General features: G+C 36.5%; 1 protein-coding gene and 1 non-coding gene across 10 annotated transcripts in view; one reads left to right on the top strand and one right to left on the bottom strand.

Moving 5' to 3' along the window:
• Positions 1-21,594, top strand: part of Aff2 (AF4/FMR2 family member 2) — a 471,554-nt gene that overhangs the window by 231,091 nt on the left and 218,869 nt on the right. The window lies entirely within an intron of this gene.
• LOC125344395 lies at positions 21,069-21,200 on the bottom strand. Its single transcript, XR_007209518.1, has one exon. It is a non-coding gene; the product is annotated as a small nucleolar RNA SNORA68 (small nucleolar RNA).

Here is a 21,594-nt window from a genome sequence, read left to right as displayed (position 1 = left end):
GGGAGCAACTATATTATCATGAAGGCATCATAGTGCAGTTTTGTTCTGCTTTTGTTCTCTCTCTCTCTCTCTCTCTCTCTCTCTCTCTCTCTCTCTCTCTCTCTCTCTCTCTCTCTCTCTCTCTCTCTCTCTCTCTCTCTCTCTCTCCCTCTCTCTCTCTCTCTCCCTCTCTCATTTCAGGTCCAAAGAGAGATAACATTGAGACAATGGCATCTACAGCTGTCAGATTTTAAAGCTCCAAGTACTTACGTTCTTAACTCTAAACTTGTCTGATCTTGTTCCTGTGATTTCTTCCATATAAAGTTGAAACACCCTGTCCTGATGAGGAGAAAATTCAAGATACCTTAATATGTATGACTTTGGCCAAGGACACAAGAACAAGCCAGCTATTTCAGCAAGTATGCTGGCAGACTTTTGTTCTTGTCTATCTCCTTTCCTTTGGTGAACTTGGTGGCTTAGTGCTACTGTACACATCCTCTTCCATAAATCTACTAGAGTAACTGGTGCCCAGTGCTCCACAGCTTCCACGGCACTTCAGTTTTCCCAGCTGTAGGACAAACGGCAGCCACTGGGATTTCATCTCTAAAATGAAGAGGTTGGACTAACTGACCTCCTTAATCCTACAAGGTGCAAAATTGTTACACCCCCTATCATAGTGTTTGGTAAAAGGATGATTACACAGGAGCTTTCGAGAACAGCTCCACAGTCAGTCGCAGGCAAGAGAAAAACACTTCCTAATGTCCATAAGCCTTTTCCCCCTTCTACCCACCATAGAAATTGCTTTAAAGCCAAGCACTTCTTGCAAAACAATATTTTGATGAGTTCATTTCAAATGGATCAGCAATGTATGGACTTTATTTTACTTGAAATATGCATTGGTTTATAATGAAACAAAAAATGGCTTTGTTTATAAAGTATGTTGAAACTTAGCCCAGACTTCCTGTGCCTGTACCTTTATATAAATGTGATGATTATTGTTCCAGTCTCTTCAAATGCTGAAGGCTGCAGTGCCTACTACTGTTACATACATTCCAAGGAAGAATGAATAGCTATAAACTCACAGTCATCCCACATTATTGGAAGAGAATAAAAAAGTATGCATAAGCAAGCAAGCTGTAGTTTATGAATTTAAAAAATTAGCCAAGGCTAAAGAAGGAAACATCAGTAGAGTCCCAGATTTTATTAGTCACATTTCACAATGCTATCATTAAAAAAGGAACAGTAATCTCTCTATTCTATATTATCTATTCTTAATTAATCTTGAACCCTTAACGAACATTTAATTGAACATTCATTTAGCTTTCCTTTGGATACCAACCCTTAGTTGAAAGATGCTACTTAAATTTTTCCTAGCTATGACCTAAGTTTTGTCTCTCAAGATTTGTAACTATAACTGTTTCATAGCATTATCTGCCTTCCGTTTATACCCTGTGTTTGGGAATGTTATAAATGGAAACACAGGTTGTAAATCCAGGTCAAATCTTTTCCCTTATGTCTATTTATCAATCAGTGTTGAGTTTTATAAAAGGATCAATATTGTCTATCTGTTGGAATATAATAAACTCCTGCCTAAAGGATTTGAGCCAGTGTTTTATCTTCCAGGAAAAGACTCCAAGCATACAAACTAAGGCATTTTCATTCATTAACTCATTCATTCAACTTTACCCACTCTTTCCTGGATTCTGGAGGAAAGAGAAAAGTAAGTGGGAAGTGGAACAAATATGGGACTAGGAGAGTAACCAAGATATTGTGGGAATTTGTGCCAGGGGATACACATCAGCAGATGAGACTTTCCTAATGAATCGTCTTCTTGGAGACTTAGGGCCACTGGTTAGGAGTTGCATCACAGGAGGGTAGGAACTGACAGTTCCAAAGCATAGAAATGAGATTGGGATCGCCCCATTTTGAAAACAGAGTCTTGCTTGTGTAGGGAAAGAGGTAGAAGGACTAATGATAGGATTCATAAACACAAAAGAACCACTGGGCATTGTGCTATTTCTCTGGAAATTATAAATCTTCAAGTACACCATGTAGTACTGAAACACTTCTGTTTTTTTTTCAAATTTTTATTATCAAACTGATGTACAGAGAGGTTACAGTTTCATACGTTAGGCATTGGATACATTTCTTGTACTGTTTGTTACCTTGTCCCTCATACCCCCCTCCCTCCTCCCCCTTTCCCTTCCCCCCCCATGTGTTCAGTTCACTTACACCAAACAGTTTTGCAAGTATTGCTTTTATAGTTGTTTGTCTTTTTTTACCCTGTGTCTCTCAATTTTGGTATTCCCTTTCAATTTCCTAGTACTAATACTAGTATACACGGTTTCCAATATACTCAGATAAGATTACAGAGATAGTGTAGGTACAACCACAGAAAGGTGATACAAGAACATCATCAATAATAGAAGCTACAGATACAGATGGGACGTTGAAAGTAGTTACAACTGTGATATAACAATCGTTTCCATAACATGGAGTTCATTTCACTTAGCATCATCTTATGAGTTCATAAGAGTATAGCTATTGGGCTCTTGTGATGCTCTGCTATGACTTGCCTAAACCTGTACTAATTATTCCCAATAAGGGAGACCATAGAGGCCATGCTGAAACACTTCTGAATCACGCACCTAAGACATAAGTATCAAGGATACTCTGCAAAACTCCTACTCACACTTCAGTTCCTACTTTAAATGACACAGTGTTTCAAGGAAGCTTTCCTTGCCTTCCGATTTTATGTCCTCTCAAAGAGGATTGTGCACATATTGTCCCTATTGTTTTCCATATTACCTGTTTTCTGCACTTGGCTGGACTATTTGTCTTAGTCACAGTTTTATTTCAAGGCCCATTGTAGTGCTTATCCCCTAAAAGTTTGAGAAATAATTTTTGACTGGAAAGAAGGATATGCACTGTACCCATTAAACACTGCAAAGGAAACCAATACAAACTTGATCACACATGCTAAAAAATTAGCTTATGGAGTAAATGAAAGCCATGCAGTGTGAACCTTTTCACAAGGCATTTAACAGAGTAATGCATCAACTTGAAAGCTTTACTATATATGCATATATATGTATATATATGTTGTTATAGTATATAGTATACGTATATGTGTTAGTATATTATACTGGTATATAACATGCATGCAAGGCTTTTTTTCATTTCTTCATTGACAAAATGACAGAGGGGTTATAGTTTCATACGTAATGGAAGTGAGTGAATTTCTTCTTTTTTTTCCCCTTATTGTCAAAGTGAATTACAGGGGGTTACAGTTTCATATGTAAGGCAGTCAGTACATTTCTTGTACATTTCTTATCCAATTAAAAAAAATTTTTCTTTAAATAGTTTTACAAAGGGGTTTTAATTCAACATGTCCATTTTGGGGTAAAGTGCATTCTGATCAATGTCACTCCTTCTATCATTCTTTCCCCATTGCTCCCAACTCAACACCCCCCCACCAACTCTCTCAAGTTATCTGGTTCCATTTTCGCATATGTACATTGACTATTATAACTGCATTTGTCCACCCTTAGTCTTTCTGTTCATTAGCTCCCCTTTCCCATGAACTTCCTTCATCCCTGACAACACATATTTCAGCTTCCTGGTATCCATTATGTTAAAGTGTGAGTTAGTTGCTCAAAGGAGTTAGACCGAATCCTCCCCTGCATATAGCATATGGTAGGTAATATGCTTGTGTATATGATATATGACCCTGTACATGTTTACCTACATATTTATAATTTATATATAATGGAATTTTACTTACTCATCTGGAATTTCAAAGCATTTCATTCACAACTTGATTTTCAGAAGCCAGGGTCACTTTGCAAAGAAAAGATTGCGCCTGGGACTACTTTGTTGTTTACAAAGTATATTCTGTTATTTTCATTACTAACAAATACTTTAATATGATGCTAAACTGAGCTATATTAGATCAGCGAGAAATCTTTTAGTCTCTCAAAGCATGGGCATTATATATTCAAAACAGGACCTAATGTTTCAGGGCTTCATATTCTACTGTAATTATATGGTTCAATGCAAGTGATTATATCTCTTCTTCAGTAACGGGCTGAAAAGTTTTGGTTTGCTGGTTCCCTCATAATTTACTGCCTAGGTATAATAGGCCAGTCTTGCGGAAAAAAAGATGATAAATGATGCTGGCTAGGATTCATAGATTTATTAAATTTCTATCAAACAGTGCAACAAAAAAATCTGCTTAAGTTAGAAATGGGCTCAAATTTTTTAATCAAAATTCATGAGTCCTGATGCTTGGTTCAGTAGGTCCAAGGAAGGCTTGAATTGAAGACTGATTAAAGAAAATAAAAGGCTTATTTGAAGTAATTTTTCAATGACGGCTTTTAATTGGATGTTAAATCAAATTCTTATCTGCCTTTCTGCAGATAGCACATTATATAAAATACAGTTAGTGGCACTACCACTGTAACGGATACACTGAATAACAAGTGACTTCTCACTTTACACTGAGAGGGTAGAAGGGTGGTAGTTGTCAGCCTGTCAGAAATTAACGATGTAAATTAATGCTTAAGTATATGAATATGATTTACGAGAGGCTTGGAGTGTTGTTGGGGGAAATACTGAGGTTTTTCTCCCCCCCCCTTAAGGTTAACAAGTGCTTAGTGACCTTTCCAGGTTGTGTGCAGGCATGGATGTGTTAGTGGGTGTACCCATGTGTGCATTTTGCCACTGAGCTTTTGCTGGGAGCTGAAATACTCCTGAAGAGCAAATACCAGATTCATTCTCTAATGGCCCTTTCTGCCATCCATGAATGTCAGCCCATAAAAGCAATTTCATTAGCATTTCCTCATTTTCTGATATAAGCAGTTAGTGCACTATGAATCATGGGTCCTTAGCCATCCTCTGCAAAGAATAGGTGCTGGTTCTTGGTAGGGGAAGGAGCAACCTGGAATTGAGGACACAAAGAATAGCTACTTCAGAAAATGGGAGCAACAGTGCACATTCCTTTGAAAAATTCTACTTCAGGCCATGGTGGGGGGAGAGAGATAGATGGAAGAAATTCATCATTCACAGCTGACTGAGATGAGGATGGTTTGCAAGAGTTAATGGAACTTTTGTAAATTGCTGAGTTAATTCCCAAGGTAGTGTTTACTGATTGAGGAAACAGAGTTTGTATAGGCCAGTTTTCTCATACACGTTTTTAATGGTAGATGTTTAGTAGACAGTTCATTAATTTCATGATTCTTTATTGCCAAGCATAATATTCTTTAAGCTTGGGAAAAGTTTCTCTCATTTTTGGTGTAATTATCAGAAGAATGGTTAAAGCTGTGCTTCATAGAATTTAAAAAGTGTAAAATCCTAATACATAGCTCAGATACAAATACATCTTCATTTCTTTGTTACCCTAGATTTGCTTCTATATTGGCTTTTCATGTTTGAAATTACATACAATAGAGTCACTTTGGTAATTGAGAATAATTCAAACATGTGAAATTCATGTTGCCTTTCTAGCTTGTCTATTTCATTATGTATTTTCTTGATCCCATTTTAGAGTAGACTTGAATCAACAATTACTAAATTACATTCATTACAATACTTACATCTGCTACATACTGAGCTATACTTTGTGCTGAGTTAGTTACTATACACCTACAATACACCGATGATAACCAACACAAATGGAGAGTGCTGGAGCATATGAGCAATGGCCTCAGGCCACATGGCTAGAAGTGTCTACATAGGCACTGAAATCCCAATTGGACTGACTTGAATGTGGCGCATTTCTCTCTCTCCAATCTTCTCAGTGTCTTTATGTTGTCTGACATTACACAGAAGGAAATGGAGGCTCAAGAGGGTTAGGCACACCAATTCAGGGTTCCTATGGAATTTGAGCCAAGGTATTTCCACTTATTTCCTTTTCTCCTTACCCATACGTTCTCCATTAACCCTTTATCAACTCTCAATGTTTCTTATGTTTTGTTAGGGGAGTAAAGGGATAGCATTTAGCAATGTGCTCAAACCTTTGGTAGATTCTTTCCATGACAATGTATTCTACCATTTTTCAGAAATGCCTCCCAATCTTCCACTTGCTGTCTTTCTCTTCTATTCCACATCATAGATGATCATATTAATTTTTTTTCACTTTGAGCCCCATCAGTCATCCAGTTTACTCATTCTCAAAGCTTTAATCTCTTGACCAGGTATTTCTTTTTTTTCTAAATAATTACTTATTTATTGTCAAAATGATGTACAGAGGGGTTACAGTTTCATATGTAAGGCAGTGAGTACATTTCTTGTACATTTGTTACCTCCTCCCTCATTTCACCCCCTTCTCTCCCCCTTTTCCTCTCCTTTTTCTGAGTTGTTCAGTTGGTTTACACCAAATGGTTTTTGTATGTATTGCTTTTGGAGTCATTTGTCTTCTTATCTTTTGTCTCTCTACTATGTCATATCTTTGTTTATTTGTTTTATTTTTGTTGCCAGTCCTGGGCTTGGACTCGGCCTGAGCACCGTCTTTGGCTTCTTTTTGCTCAAGGCTAGCACTTTGCCACTTGAGCCACAGCGCCACTTCTGGCCATTTTCTACATATATGGTGCTGAGGAGTCGAACCCAGGGCTTCAGGTATACGAGGCGAGCACCTTACCACTGGGCCATATTCCCAGCCCCTACTATGTCATGTCTTAAAGAATTCTCTCTTGCACTAATAGTCATTTTCATTCCCCCACTCTAGAATTGGTTTATATCTGGATTCCAGAAAGTATTTGCTGTGTATACTTGGGAAAACCAATGAAAAATTTTAAGCTGTTGTTTTCTCATTTATATATGTATATGCTTGAATCATAAAATGAAATGGTAGAGGTTTGCTACATAGCAAGCACTAAGGAAAGTAGCTGTTGTTATTATTAGCACTTATTATTTAGGTCACATGTCCCAATCTACTTTGTGTTACTATGCATTTTAGATATAACTTTATTGTTACTATTAAGGTGTTGTCCTGAGAGTTTACTATTTCATAATGCATTAAAATTCATAATGGCCACGTCTATCTCCATGACAGAGTTGAAGCTATAGATATCTACGCATCAATATCATTGGTCAAAAGGCATAATCTTCACCTAGAGGCATGGCTCAGCCGTCAAGCACCTGTCCAAAAAGCATGAGACGCTGAGATCAAAATATAGTAGCACCAGAGCAAAAGAATCAGACACAAATCAAACACATATAAAGCCATAATCTTGATACCTCACTTGGTGGCAAGCACTTGTAGTAGTTGGTCTTCAATCCAAGATCTAAATATACTAATTATTATTGCTTCCAAAATCTCATCTCAGCCAATGGTTTCATTCTGATGTATGTAAGAGACACATTATTCTGTCTATATCATGAGATTGTTTTCCAAATTGAAGGACTTGCCTTGAAAATGAAAGGATGTGTCTGGAATTTTTAGATTAGGGAAAATAATTCCATACAGTTTTCATAATATGCTGCTGACTGTTGCAGAGAACATGTGGCTATACTGGCATTCTTGGAGGAAAAAGCACATTAGAGCATAAGAAGTGTTCAGTAACGCCTGGTCGTAGACAGAGTGTATCACTTGGAGAAGCCTTCTCTGAGTTTCATGTCTGGCAGACAGTAGGATTTTCTAAGGGACCCCATATTTTCTTGTGTGGCCAAATAGAGGGCTCATAAACATGTTAGTAGTTGTTTTTGTTTTGTTTGTTTTGGTCCTGGGGCTTGAACTCTGGGCCTGAGTGGTATCTTCAGCTCAAGGCCAGTGCTCTACACTTCAGCCACAGTGCCACTTGGTTTTCTGGTGGTTAATTGGAGATAAGTATCTCATGGACTTTCCTATCCAGCCTGGCTTTGAACTGCAATCCTCAGATCTCAGCTTCCTGAGTACAGGCATGAGCCACTGTCACCCAGCCACAAGATAGTTTTGACAGACATATCTTAACTGATCTTCTTGGACTCTGCCTACTTAATCTAGGTTGCTGCTTTGCCATATTAAAAGTAGATCTCTTTTGTTCTCCATGTAAGTTAGTCCTTTTGTTTTTTTTTTTTATAACAAAATACCCTAGAGGGAGACACTTAAACAATGGAATTTGTTTGTCACAGTTCTAGAAGCTAAGAAGTCAGATATTAAGATGCTGGCAATGACAGTCAACTTCCTTTTTCAAGATGGAGCCTTCTCATTGTGTCTTTCTATGGTGCTCCTTTTCACTGTTAATTAATAACCGTTTCAAACCCTGTAAACATAGCAATCAAGTTACAATACAAACACTGTGAAGTCCTTATGTTTTATTTTCTGCTAGGCTTTCCTCCTGCTTCTGTATATTCAGTACTCAGCAGAATGTCACAAAACTACCATAGCTCTTAATACTTATAGGGAGAATGGAGGAATTGAAGATAAGAAGGTAGCAAGTTACCCCAAATCACTGGGGAACCAAACACCTCGTTAATAATCCAACTATGGAGATTGCATATCTAGTTTTATTTCTGAATATCATCCCAACTTAAAAAATTGGATTTCAAGTGAGAGAATGTCATGGTCACATTAGTATTGAACAAGCCACAGCATGTCCCTGATTTAATTACGTTATGTGAAAATCTGAATAGTGATGTAAGAACATATCCCTTTTGTGCCATTACCTATTTTTTAATTTAACCTTTGTGGCAGCTAATAACATCCCCTCAATAAAGTAGTAAGATCTACAGAAGACTCTAATAAATGTTGGCAGAAAGTCATGTTTTCTTTTAAGGGCACGGAAAAAAATAGTATGGCTCTTGCACAGATATGTTTCTAATTATAGCTTTTGCATTGTATTGTTTTAATTCACTTTTTCAATTCACTATTTGACATTTTTCCAGGAACTTCTCAATAATTTCTTCATTAAGCATTGGAATTTGAGATATTCATTACATTTCTTCAGAGTATATTTTAACACTAAAATCCTCTTTCCTACCAGTCACGTTGTAGCTTTGCCTCCCCCAATCTCAGGACACATTAACACGTGATGCATAAATGTGGGGGTTCAGGTAGGGAGAATTTGAGCAGCCACTTGTAAAGCTTACTTCTTTTAAAGCTCTAAGACCTTGGGGATGTTGTGATGATGTAGCTGTTTGTCTGTGGGGGAGGAAATTAAATGAAATGAAACCATACCAGAATCATTCAACTCCACACTTTTATAGTATGCATAATCTGTATTTTTCTGGAAGTCATGAAAGATGTTCTTTATTTCTTGTTTTAGAAAAATAGCTGCCTCTGGGTGTTGATAATACTAGTTTAAATTCTTGAAAAGAATCTGTGAATTGTAACAGCTCTGATAGTTCAGCAGATATTTTTAACTTTGTATTTTGCTGCAAAAATTATACACCATAGAGTAAAATTTAAGAGCAATTATATATCACTGGAGGAAACTTTTGAGGCAGTAGCATAAATGGACTTATGGGACAACCTTATGGTAATGTAGCCAGCTGAGTCCAAAACATATCTATCCAATCTTATGTACTTTGTCACAACCTCATTAATCTTATTAAACTTCTTGTGACACATGTTTTGTATAATAGATTTTCTGATCTCTTTGACTGACAAAACATCAATATTGCATCTTTTATGAGATGATAATGCTTGAACAAGACTTTGTTTTGGTCTCTTGTTGCTCTGTTGTATACGTTGTACCTTACTGAGTGGCAGAGGGAAGCTTGTCGTCATTGATCTCCACATAACACGTTGATGCTAAGATACTAGTCAATGTCTTTATTGGAGAAGTTTACTATAGATACAAACAAAAAATATAATTTGGCTATCTCTTCTACTCAGTTTAGTTCCACATTACACAAAGTCACTGCTGCTTAGTTGGTTGTTCTGGCTTCCAAATATCTCTCTCCTTCTGGCTAAGTCATAGTTCTCAGTGTTACTACATGTGTCTAGATAGGTATACATAATACAAAATCCAGAATATCTTCATATTTAAGCATTCTTCTTTTACATATGATAAAATATGATTTGTTTCCGAGCAAGATGTTCTTATGGAATAATTATAACTCTGATCAGCAGTACACCAGGAAAGCGGAAGTTACCATATGAGCTTCCAAAATCACCAAATGTAGTAAAACTATACTTTCAGTCCTACTTAAAGAACACTAGCCTGGGCATAGAAATTCACATCTGTAATTCTAGTTGCTGGTGAGGAACAGACAGAAGGATTTTGGTTCAAGTCCAGTCAGGGAAAATGTTATTATCTTTTTGTCTCAAAATCTACCCAGGCATGATGATAAGATTTGTGGGCCCAACTACTCAGGAAGCACAGATGGGAGATCACAGTAAAAGGCCACCTAGGCAAAGTAACTGGGACACACTGTCTGAAAAAGTCACTAAAAACAAAAGGCTTGGGGGTGGGGGGGCATGAGTCCAGTGATAGAATATTTTTCTAGCAAGGAAACAATGTGCTCATTCTTCAGTGCTATATAAACAGAAGCACTAACATATCATGCATCACTAATTATACAATACCCTCTACCATGCTATCGATAATATGTAATACACAGGAACCATACAAGTAGCAATTTTCATTATTATTAATCTACTATGCTAGCTCTAGTAAGCATTACTTCAGTATCTAATTACTGATAGGTATATTTAGCCCCTCAGAATCCTAAGAAACTTTGGATGATTGATTTAGGATTCCATATGTCTTTTTAAAAAAGCATTTTTTTTTTCCTGGGAAATGTGACTTAACATTTTTTGGTCATTTTATTTCCCTGTAGCAAAGATTTTCATGAATAATCCTTTGGCTTCAGGTATACTGATATGTGTAGTCATTCTTCACAAATGGCCAGCAAATAATTTACACCCTTGGAAATCACATGAGGAAATTTGTAACAAATTCAGGGATTCTCGGTTCTTATTTTTTACTCTCTTTTTATTTTTCACTCAAACCAACAACAATAACAGAAACAAACACCCTTTAGACGTCAGAATCAAGTATATCTTTGAAAGAAACCATATATCACAAAATGTCAAATGATTGTAGTGAGTAAAATGGTGTGACAAAGGGGAAGAAGATTTATTTCTTTGACTTGAGGGCCCTAGGGCTTTGGATGGGCATCTTCTAAGAATCCAAGCCTCTGAACTTTCTTAATTACAACTACTACTTTTTACTTGTTCTTTTATTGGTGATCCTATTGTCTCTCCCCATTGTAGCAGGATAGAGCCTTGAAATAGAATCTCACTTTTCAGGTGTTGATTGTATATTGTTGAAGAAACAATGTCTGTTGTTGAAAGGGGAGTTATGAAGTGCTGAGAAATGGAGACTTCTTGTGATACTTGTCTTTTTTTTCTCTTGAAGGACTATTTAGTTCAAATGTATTATTAATATCTGATGAATAATATTCATTAATCCTGTCCTCTCAAAACACAAAATCTATGAGAAGGCTAAAGGAAGTACACAAATAATTATAATGAAATAATTACCATGACTCTTCCCCACAGCATCTTTATGGACTCTTAGAAAGTTGGATAGAGGCATGAGTCTATAAAGTAAGTTCATGCTCACATGAGTGGCCTTTTTCATATTGGTTATAGAAGGGAACATATTTTCTAATTTTCATAGTGATACTCAGGTTTCAATATGGATTACTGTTAGAAGTTTCCTTTCCTTCCTGCTTGCTTATTGTTTTGGTATCAGGTTATTCGTTCACATACATTCATACCAGCAACTTCTATGACTGATTCTTTCCATAGCATACTAACATCCCTATCTTGATCAGGGTTTTTCAAGATTTTGTTTTAAAATTATTGTACTACTGAAACAATTCCCTTGTCTGTGTTTAATTATCAAATTCCATTTTGGAAAACTATTTCTCATTTTTCCAGTCTTTCTTAATCTAGTCTTTATGTCTTCTGACTTTTTAGTTATGGATAAAGTTGTATTTACTTCTCAAGGAAAACAAGAGCAGTTCCTCTTCACATTACACTAACTCACAAAATCTCATGAAGGGTATCAGGTTTACTAGTATGTTAGAATGACATAGTGTTAGATTTTGTGTGTATAGATCAAATTTTGACAGGAGTGCAAAAAAGAAGAGGTCAATTTATACATATATGCAATTTTATAACTAAATCTAAAATATTGCAAACATCACTGAAATTTTCCCAATGACAATGATTATCTATCATCTGTCAATCAATGAACCTATCTATTTATCTTTCTATCTCTGCTTCCTTCTACCAAGTGATCACAAATTATAAACACTTAAATTATCCAAAGTTTTAACTTCAGCAGTTCTGCCTCACTGCTTTCCCTTCAAGATTCCAAGGGGTCAGGTACCCAACAATATGTTTGTTGGGTGTTCCAAGCAAAATTCCCTTCTAACATCCTACAAATAGAATTATTAGATCAAAAGGTGTGAACATTTTGAAGAATATTTCCCAACTATCCTTCAGAAAGGCAGCAGCATTTCTGATAAAATTCTAGCACAAAGAGAGAAAAGAGAGTGCTGATATACCCCCTCCCCTTCCTTGGTGACACTGTGTAGCATCACCTCTAAATATTTGCTCTCATGAAACCTGAGACACTCAGAAATGTTTTGAAACAGAGACTTGCCTGTCTTCCCTTCTGAAAGCTTTTGTGGGAAAAGTCTTAAAAGTAGTACAATAACTTTGCATTCTATTCTTGATTCCGGCAGCTCAGATCCAGGTAAAATAATTTCACCCATCACTGCTAGGGAATGAATATTCTTGATAGAGAGACTCTCAGTCCTACACTTTCAGTATTATACTGGAAGTCCTGGGAAATGGGAACTTTACTGGGAAATGTCAGACATTCAGTTTGGAATTTGGGAGAGTCTTTACAGAAAGCCACATTTCTGTGAAAAAGTCATTAACTTGGTTCATGTGCTCCTTGAAAATATTTACATAATTATAAACCAGTCTTTTATTGTTTTGAGAAAGGTTTTGTACTAGATTTAGTTATTTGCATGATTTTATGGGTTCTGGAGTATTTTATTTCTTTTTAGCTATGGAAAAAAACATGTTTAAACCTAAATGAGAAAGAATGACGGTTTTGCTCCTCAAAATAAAAAAGAAAAAACTTGTGAAGCAAGAACAGTTCCTGAGATAAGAAGGTATGAAGCTTCCCTATGACCCAGCAGCCCCAGAAGATTACAACCAAGAACATACTAAAGCCACCAGCACAACAATGTTCATCGCAACACAATTTGTCATTGCTAAAATATGGAACGAACCCAGAAGCCCCTCAGTAGACGAATGGATCAGGAAAATGTGGTACATATACACAATGGAATTTTATGCCTCTATCAGAAAGAATGACATTGCCCCATTCATAAGGAAATGGAAGGACTTGGAAAAAAAATTATACTAAGTGAAGTGAGCCAGACCCAAAGAAGCATGGACTCTATGGTCTCCCTCATAGGGAATAATTAGTACAGGTGTAGGCTAGTCACAGCAGAAGATCACAAGAGCCTAATAGCTATACCCTTATGAACACATAAGATGATGCTAAGTGAAATGAACTCCATGTTATGGAAACAAGTGTTATATCACTGTTGTAATTATTTTCAACATGTGATGTGAAACCGTAGCTTCTATTGTTGATGATCCTCTTGTACCCGTGCTATCACTGTTTCTCATCTGAGTACCTGGATACTGTATATACTGGTATTAGAACTAGGGAAGTGAAAGGGAATGTCAAAATGGAGAGACAACAGATAAAAAGACAAACGACTCCAAAGGCAATACTTGCAAAACCATTTGGTGTAAGCCAACTGAACAACTCAAGGGCTGGAGGTGGGGGGGGAGGGAAGGAAAGGGGGAGGGGGGAGGGGGAATGAGGGAGGAGGTAACAAATAGTACAAGAAATGTATCCAATGCCTAATGCATGAAACTGTAACCTCTCTGTACATCACTTTGACAATAAATATTTTTTTAAAAGAAGGTATGAGTGTAGCATGGCAATGAGAGCCCAGTGTATCCAGACAAGCAAAGTGCTTCAGAAAGGGGCATTTTCTGATGTAGTTGTATCAGCTCACATTATTGTAACCACAGAATGCACTGTGAAAAGATAGTGTTGATTCCTAATCACAGTAGGAAAAATAGGTGGTGGAGAAATCTTTCATTGTATTTTGATCATGGTAGGAACATCATCTTATCCGAGGGAAAGTTTATGAATGGAAATGTGTCTGATTGTCCTAGATCCGACCTAAACAGATTTCAGTAATTTCAAGGACATTGAACGAGTGACTCACTTCTCTTCACTAATATACTGTGATTATGAGAATATCTGAAGTGCATCTCATAAATACAAGTCACACTCAGGCTGAGATGAAAATTCATTTTCCCATGAAGGGAGTTCAGTAATGTTATCAACTTCTTAGGCAACATGTGGAAGAAACTGTGAGGTAATGGCATTCGTTGCACTCTGTATTTATTTAACAGACATTCTTGATACTTTTGCTTTTAGTCACAGAGTACAGAGTGGAAAATTTACCTGAAACAGCTTAGTCATTGTTCTAATAAATCTATCTGCCCCACAGCTATTTTTACCCTTTTCATAATAATACATGCTCTTTTAAAGTTTAAAACAATGTTGAAAGAAAGTCATTTGTTATTTTCTTTGTTCCAATATACCACACTTAGGATGTCTATCAGATTCAAAAAAGTAATCACTCCAATCTAAGTATTAAAATGCCATATTTAATACCCAAGCTGCAAATTCATCCACAGTAGAGTTCAGAATGGAAACAGTGACACAACTCTTGAAGGCTGGGAGCAGCACTGAATAAGAATGCCAACGAAAGGCAGGATGCTGTTTTCTATGGGCCTCCTTCTCAAAGCACTGTGTGTGATTCCTGTCTCTATTCCCTGATTACAGAAAGCAGTGAAAGAGACGAATAAGAGATGTCGCCTATCTTCCTCTTTCCTGACAAAATCCACAAAAATTTCCACAGGGTTCTAGCAGTTTCATTGTCAGTGGCTCTTCAGGAATAAAAGATAGCCTCCAGGCATTGTCAAACATCTACATGGTAAAAGGCTTTTTAAAAATTGTAATGCCAAGTGTATCCTCAAAACTGGACTGACTCAATGGATTACAACACAATGAAAGGGCAAGTTGTTAGCTTTATTGAGAAGAAGCAAAGTCACTAAAACTAAATTGGAAATTTTCTGTATGTAAAAGGAGTACTCAGAAATAAAGAAACACATGCTTAGAGTTTGTATCTTCTGTCTTGAACACTTAGAACACTTCCACAATGCTTTTAATAAGGAATTATTGAATAGTTTAGTAGTATAATAAGCAGTATGAGCAGGCTTTATTGAAATATGAAGCCATTTTTTTCAGAATGTGGAAACAAGTAGACCTTTAAAATATCCCTGTATTAAACTGGCATAGAATGCCAAGTCTTAAAGTATGGAACAAAAGCACATCTCTTTGCCAGTAGATTTAAGTGTAAGTCCTTTTTGCATAGGACTTTTTCCATATTAACTTACCCATTTTACTTGTCCTCAGAATGAATTTCTGATGTAAGCCTAGTTTTATAGTTAATATTGTTCTTGACTTGTTTTCCTTATATGAGAAGTGAACTTGATGTCTCCCTTTTGTTTCATAGATTTGGTTTGACTATCAAGAACAATGTTGTCAGCTGAATAAAACTGTAGGTAGACAACAGTTAATATCATTATGTGGAAATAATCTGTAAAATAATATTTAAAATACTTATAATTGTTTGATACTTTATAGACAATTTGAGGAACAAAACCTTTATAGTTATAGCTGAATCCTGTGTATATACATGATGGAGAGCTTATTAAAAAAACAGAATAGCAGAGTTAGATGGCACTCACTATAATCCTAGTTACTTTGTAAGGGAAGATTGGGAAGATTTTAGTATGAGGTCATCCCCACACAAACACTATAAGACAAAATCTGAAAATTAACTAAAAGAAAGTGAGGGCTGGAACTGTGGCTTAAGTGCCCCAGGAAATAAAAGGCTCTGAAACTCCTACCACTGTATTGCCAAAAACAAAGGAAATTATTTTGAAAAATGAATGATTGTGAGGATATATCACTCAACTGTCCTTCAGAAATAAAAAAAAATACTAGCTGGATTATCTTTCCAAATAAATTCATTAAAACCCAGTCCACCTCTACTTCCTATGTACTTTAAGCCCTGACAACGAATTGGTTACCTATAAGAAATGGACTCTTTAGATTGCAATTTCATTCATTTATTTATTCAATAAGCACGTAAGAGTCCTGACTGTGCCACCAATGAATCTGGATACAGGTCACATAGCAATATCAAAAGCATACACTGTCCCTGCTCCCATGGCGTTTGAGCCTATCTCTTCCACTGCAGGGGCCCAAAGCCCGTTACAGTGACTTCAGAAAAACAGACTTTTGTGAAGTTTCAGGTGATACTGAATGATTGAGTGAATGCGTGTATTCATGAGAAAGTGAGCAATAGCAATTCTCTTCAAATTTTGACTTTGTTAGCTCTGCCAATAATGAACATCAGTATATGCTATCAAGCCTGTCAGTTATGCTGGCATGATACAGCTTGAGTATAATTCACCCTGTCATGTAGCAGCCCACTATAAAGATCAAGAAGAACAAGTTCCCTCAGATCTCTGTGTGAGAAACAGTGCTCTTCAACTTAACATCTACTTGACTCATTCTGATCCCATACTTCACTTGTATCTGATGGTCTCTCAAAAGCCACCTTCTTGTTCTGGCCCTTAGGAAACAAAATACTTTCTATGTGACTTACCTGGACTAAGCATCTAGGTTTTTCAAAAAAGCAGTTGTGTTACTTAATCTTAACCTAATGTCACCAATGTCATTTCTTCCATCTGTATGTCTGTTCATGGTGCTTATTTCTATAAGCTACCTCACATGTACTTTGTGACAGAATAGTATTGATCATGTAAAATATACAAATGAAACTCCAGTTGGCACAAGTCATTAACCTTCATGGGCCAGCTGATGAGTTTCCTAGTCAGCTGACTTCTTTTTAACTCCATATGCGCTTTTGCTGAGTTACTTTATATATAAAAAGAAAGGTATCTTAGCTATTGTCAAAGCAACATATGTTGATTAAAAATTAGTATTGAGACTCTCAGTACATTTTATAGGTTAAATACATCTAAATTTGAGCATAGTCTTCTCAAAAAAATTAAAGCTTGGAATTGTGTTGTGCACATAGAAAATGTTGGCTTAATGGAATGCTACTCCATAGTTTTACTTCCTAGGCTTTTTCAGGCAGTTAAAAATAACAAGCAAAATATCTTCATCTACTAGACATATGTCGGTCATGTTAATCAAATGTTAAATGTTAAATGTTAAATGATACATTGGGTACTGGAATAGTATGTATCTGTGGTGTCATATCCTACGCACGTTTTACTTTGAATGGATGAGGATAAATTGCTACAAAGCAAATTTACAGTGTTTCATTTCTTACCACCTATTACTTTTCAGAAAATACCAGGCTAGGATATTAAGAAGAGCAATTGAGCACTCAAATTGTGGACCTCTGGATAGATAATGATTAAATCCCCAGCCGATTAATTTTTATTCTTACCACTGCCTATTATGCTGGTGCCAGTTGGAAAGGTAGTACACAAGTGTCACCCAAGAAAATATTTTCTCAGGGAATAAACTAAAAATGGTAATATTTTCCCAAGAACACAAGGAGTTATAGAGTAATTAGAGCATTACTTTTTAGAGGCTTCATTTTAAGTTGATACATTAAATAGATGAATAATAATTACATTAACCTGTAGATTATACAACTGAAATATTCAACCATTTGGCATAGTCTTAATGAAAATTGTCCTAATGGTGCCAAAAAGAAATTTCATAGTTGCTTTTTAAATACCAAAGAATTTCCTTATTGTTGTGATAAAATACAGATGTGCCTTGGAAAGAAACTTGCATAGTGAGCAGAAATAGAATATATAATTAGAACAAAGAGGGCTTAAATCAAATTAATCTTCATCTGACAGGAACAGTTACATTTACATCACTGAGTGCAAAGTCATAGCCAAAATTGAAATTAGAATCAGATAATTATGATAAGAGAGGACACTTATGCTGACTTTTCTTTGCATAATTGGAAAGGATACAAAATGCAATGCTTGTTCTAATTAGAATTGCCACTAAAACATGCCACTTCTGATGAATTCTGGGGTTTACCATAAAATAAGTTGTTTAAATAATTAAACTGTGGGCATGGAAATTTGTTTGCTTGTTTGTTCAAGACCAGAACAGTAAATGAATCTAGGAACAGAGTAAAACTTTTATAGTATCAACAATAGGGATGATATTAATTTCTTTTGTCAATAGCTATTATAATTCAATTGGATTTGCTTAGTTCTTTTTTTTTTTTTGAGAAACTGATTTTATTCTCAAATCTTCCATTCATTTCCTTCTGTAGTTTCTCTTTGTAGGTTTTCTTACATACACATATGGCTTAGAAAAACACAATGTTTAGTTGTTCACTTAACATAATAGAGTGTGATGATTTTAGAAATACAGATATCAGAAGACTTTGTGATGTACTTCTATTATTTCACCTTGGGGATTAAATTTGCTGATTATGAATGATCGTACTCAGAAGGGAAATTTTATTTCCTATTGAGAGATCCTTTTGATCTACCTGTTCCTGAATTCTTCACTGGAATCAATCACTTAGACTCAGTGATATTACCAGCAATTTTGACTGTTGAAAGCAGTGGGGTAAGGTGTTAGCTAGCACTCAGGACTTTTAATACGGCCTCAGGATTCATCACCATGTAATAGATGTTTCACCACTGTATTCTTTGCTTTTCTTTATCTCTTGTCCTACCATCCTATTTCTTGTTTTCTCTTTACTTATTCCCGTTTTCTTCTTCCATGGTAAATTTTTGGTCTCCTCAGTAGCAGTAATGAGTCCAGCTGTTCAAATAAAACCCCAGAAGCTCTGTAGAACAATTACATTATTTAACATTAAATTAATTCCATTTTAAAGTGATGTACATTATTGTGGATTGTGGAACTCCTAATTCAATCTTTGATAAGAATGTACAAGTTGCTAAAAATTTATGTAATTATTTCTTAATTGTGAGTCGAGTTTTTCTCTTTTTTTTTTGGCCAGGCCTGGGCCTTGGACTCAGGGCCTGAGCACTGTCCCCGGCTTCTTTTTGCTCAAGGCTAGCAATCTGCCACTTGAGCGACAGTGCCACTTCTGGCCGTTTTCTATATATGTGGTGCTGGGGAATCGAACCCAGGGCTTCATGTATAAGAGGCAAGCACTCTTGCCACTAGGCCATATTCCCAGCCCTCAAGTTTTTCTCTACATAGATTTAATTTAGTTGCAGAGCATGCAAGACTTATGTTTCGGTGGCTTTGAATGGCATCACATAGGGGGCTCTTTAAAATGTTGCAAAGAATTACTAAAAGAAGTTGTACATATCCTTCCCATGAAAGTATTTACAAGCAAGGGAGATTCTGATCTGTCAAGGATTATTTAAGTTAGTGCTGCCTGAGGTTTCTTTAATTCTATGATCCTAATCAGCTTTTCTCTTGGCTTAATGTTCTTTCAAAAATTCTCAGGGCTCAAAAATGCCAATGTAAGTACTAACATGTGAATTGCCCTTTCAATGTAGGTAGTGGTGTCTCTCTTTACCCTTTACATTTCACTTTGAGTTATGAGTCTGTTTGTTTGGTTTGGGTCTAAAAGGAGGAAAGTAAGTACTATTAAACTTTAAGGACAAGAGTAATACATTTGAAATGTTATACAACCCTAATTTCCTGCATGGTTGTATTAACAGCTTGAATTATAGAACTAAGGCTCCTCTACTGTACTGTGTTTAAAAAGGCAATCAGAAGGGAAAGAATATGCTCAATGCTCAGAGAAATTTACAAACATCATAATTCCAATTTTAGTATTAATATGATTGAAGGAGGTAGTTTAAAGGATTGCAGTTTACTAAGTGTAAGCAAAATGGCTGATTTGAGACTATGGCATTATGGAAGGGAGTGCAATTGTCACATAATGGGCAGTGGTCAATATGACCATTTAGAGAAGATTTCTGCTTTTAAGAATCCAACAAAGCTGGGCACTGGTGGCTCGCAGTTGTCATCCTAGCTACTAAGGAGGCTGAGATCTGGTGGTCTTTGTTCAGAACCAGCTTCAACAGAAAAATCCATGATATTCTTCTCTCCATCAAACCAGCAAAAAAAGCCAGAGAAGTTCAGATGTGGCTCAAGTAGTAGAATAGAAAACCCAAGCAAGAGTGTAAAGCCCTGTGTTCAAGCTTCAGTACTGGCACATGAAAAATAAAAAAGAGGCCGACAACACATTCCCAATGATGGACTCCAAAGACAGTTTTCAGTTGAAAGGTTTTGTTTTGCAAGCTGGTTTACTTCCACCTAACTACAGGGTGTGTTGGGATGTTGACCCTTAACACATCCTGCAACCTAAAGCTAGTCTTAATACATAGAGCATTCTAAAGCCTGTGACTCACTAATATCTTTGTAAGTACATGCTGAACAAACTAATTTGCTAAGAACTTAAAAAGACTGACAAACAAATTACATTATCCTGACAAAGGATGGTTATTGGCATTGTCAACTTAGTTGGTTGTCTTTAATGAAGATTAGGCAGTTTTCTTTACACAACTTGGCTGATACTGTAGGTGAAGGATATTTAATTATTTTAATGAGCAATATTATGAAGTCCTACAGCAATTTACATTTACAGATATCATTGAAATCAATTTTCTTTTGGGTTTTTCTGGTTTTGCTGTGAGTTGTGATTGGGCATCCCCAGGAGACACAGAAATCTCTCTTCTTGGTGATGAGGCATAGCTTGTGCTGCTAATACAGGACACAGTAGGACAGCAGAACTTTAATTTTGGAGTCCTGGAACTGCATGACTGTCAGCCAACAAGACATGCTTGCCTGCACATTCATGACCTAGGTGTTGTGGGCAAGATCACCATGCCCACATCATGCTCTTTAGAAAAGAGTGAGGAGGCATCCGGCTTCCAACTGCCCAAACTTACAGTCTCAGGTGCCACTGGACCCTGAGTACATGGATATAGAACCTCTAAATTCACTTTAAAGGGCACAATCACAGCCCTTAAAAAGCAATGAGATCCATTTGCTGTCTGCACTTCTGTTTAAACCACTGCTAGAGAAACAATGACTATTAGGCTGATGAGGATTTTCTTCTTTTTCCTTCTAATATTTCTGTGAAGTAGGTCAGGACCTCCATGTATATTGTACAGAAAGAATTGTAGTGTGTGGCTTCGATGTGAGAAGCCTTGGAATGCCAGGTAAATTCTTACACACTAAGACACATTCTGTCTCCCTGGTATTCCTTTGTGCTCCTTGCAATACTTGAGTATCACCACTTTCTTGGCCTAATGATTCCTTTTCACCCTTCCAGGGCCTGCACAAACTGGTAATCATTCTGGAAGTCACTCACTCTTCAATACTTTGCCCAGCTCCTTTCCAATACCATCCACAGCTGACAGTTCTTCTCTACCCAGTCCCATCTTCCTCCATTCCTAGGACTTATCAGGACTTCCAACTCTCTGTTCCTCCATAAATGAGAGCT

This window comes from Perognathus longimembris, chromosome 28 (genome assembly GCF_023159225.1).
Source record: "Perognathus longimembris pacificus isolate PPM17 chromosome 28, ASM2315922v1, whole genome shotgun sequence".
NCBI classification, from domain to species: domain Eukaryota; kingdom Metazoa; phylum Chordata; class Mammalia; order Rodentia; family Heteromyidae; genus Perognathus; species Perognathus longimembris.
The sequence above is the reverse complement of the archived record's forward strand: the minus strand, read 5'-3'. Positions and strand labels throughout refer to the sequence as shown.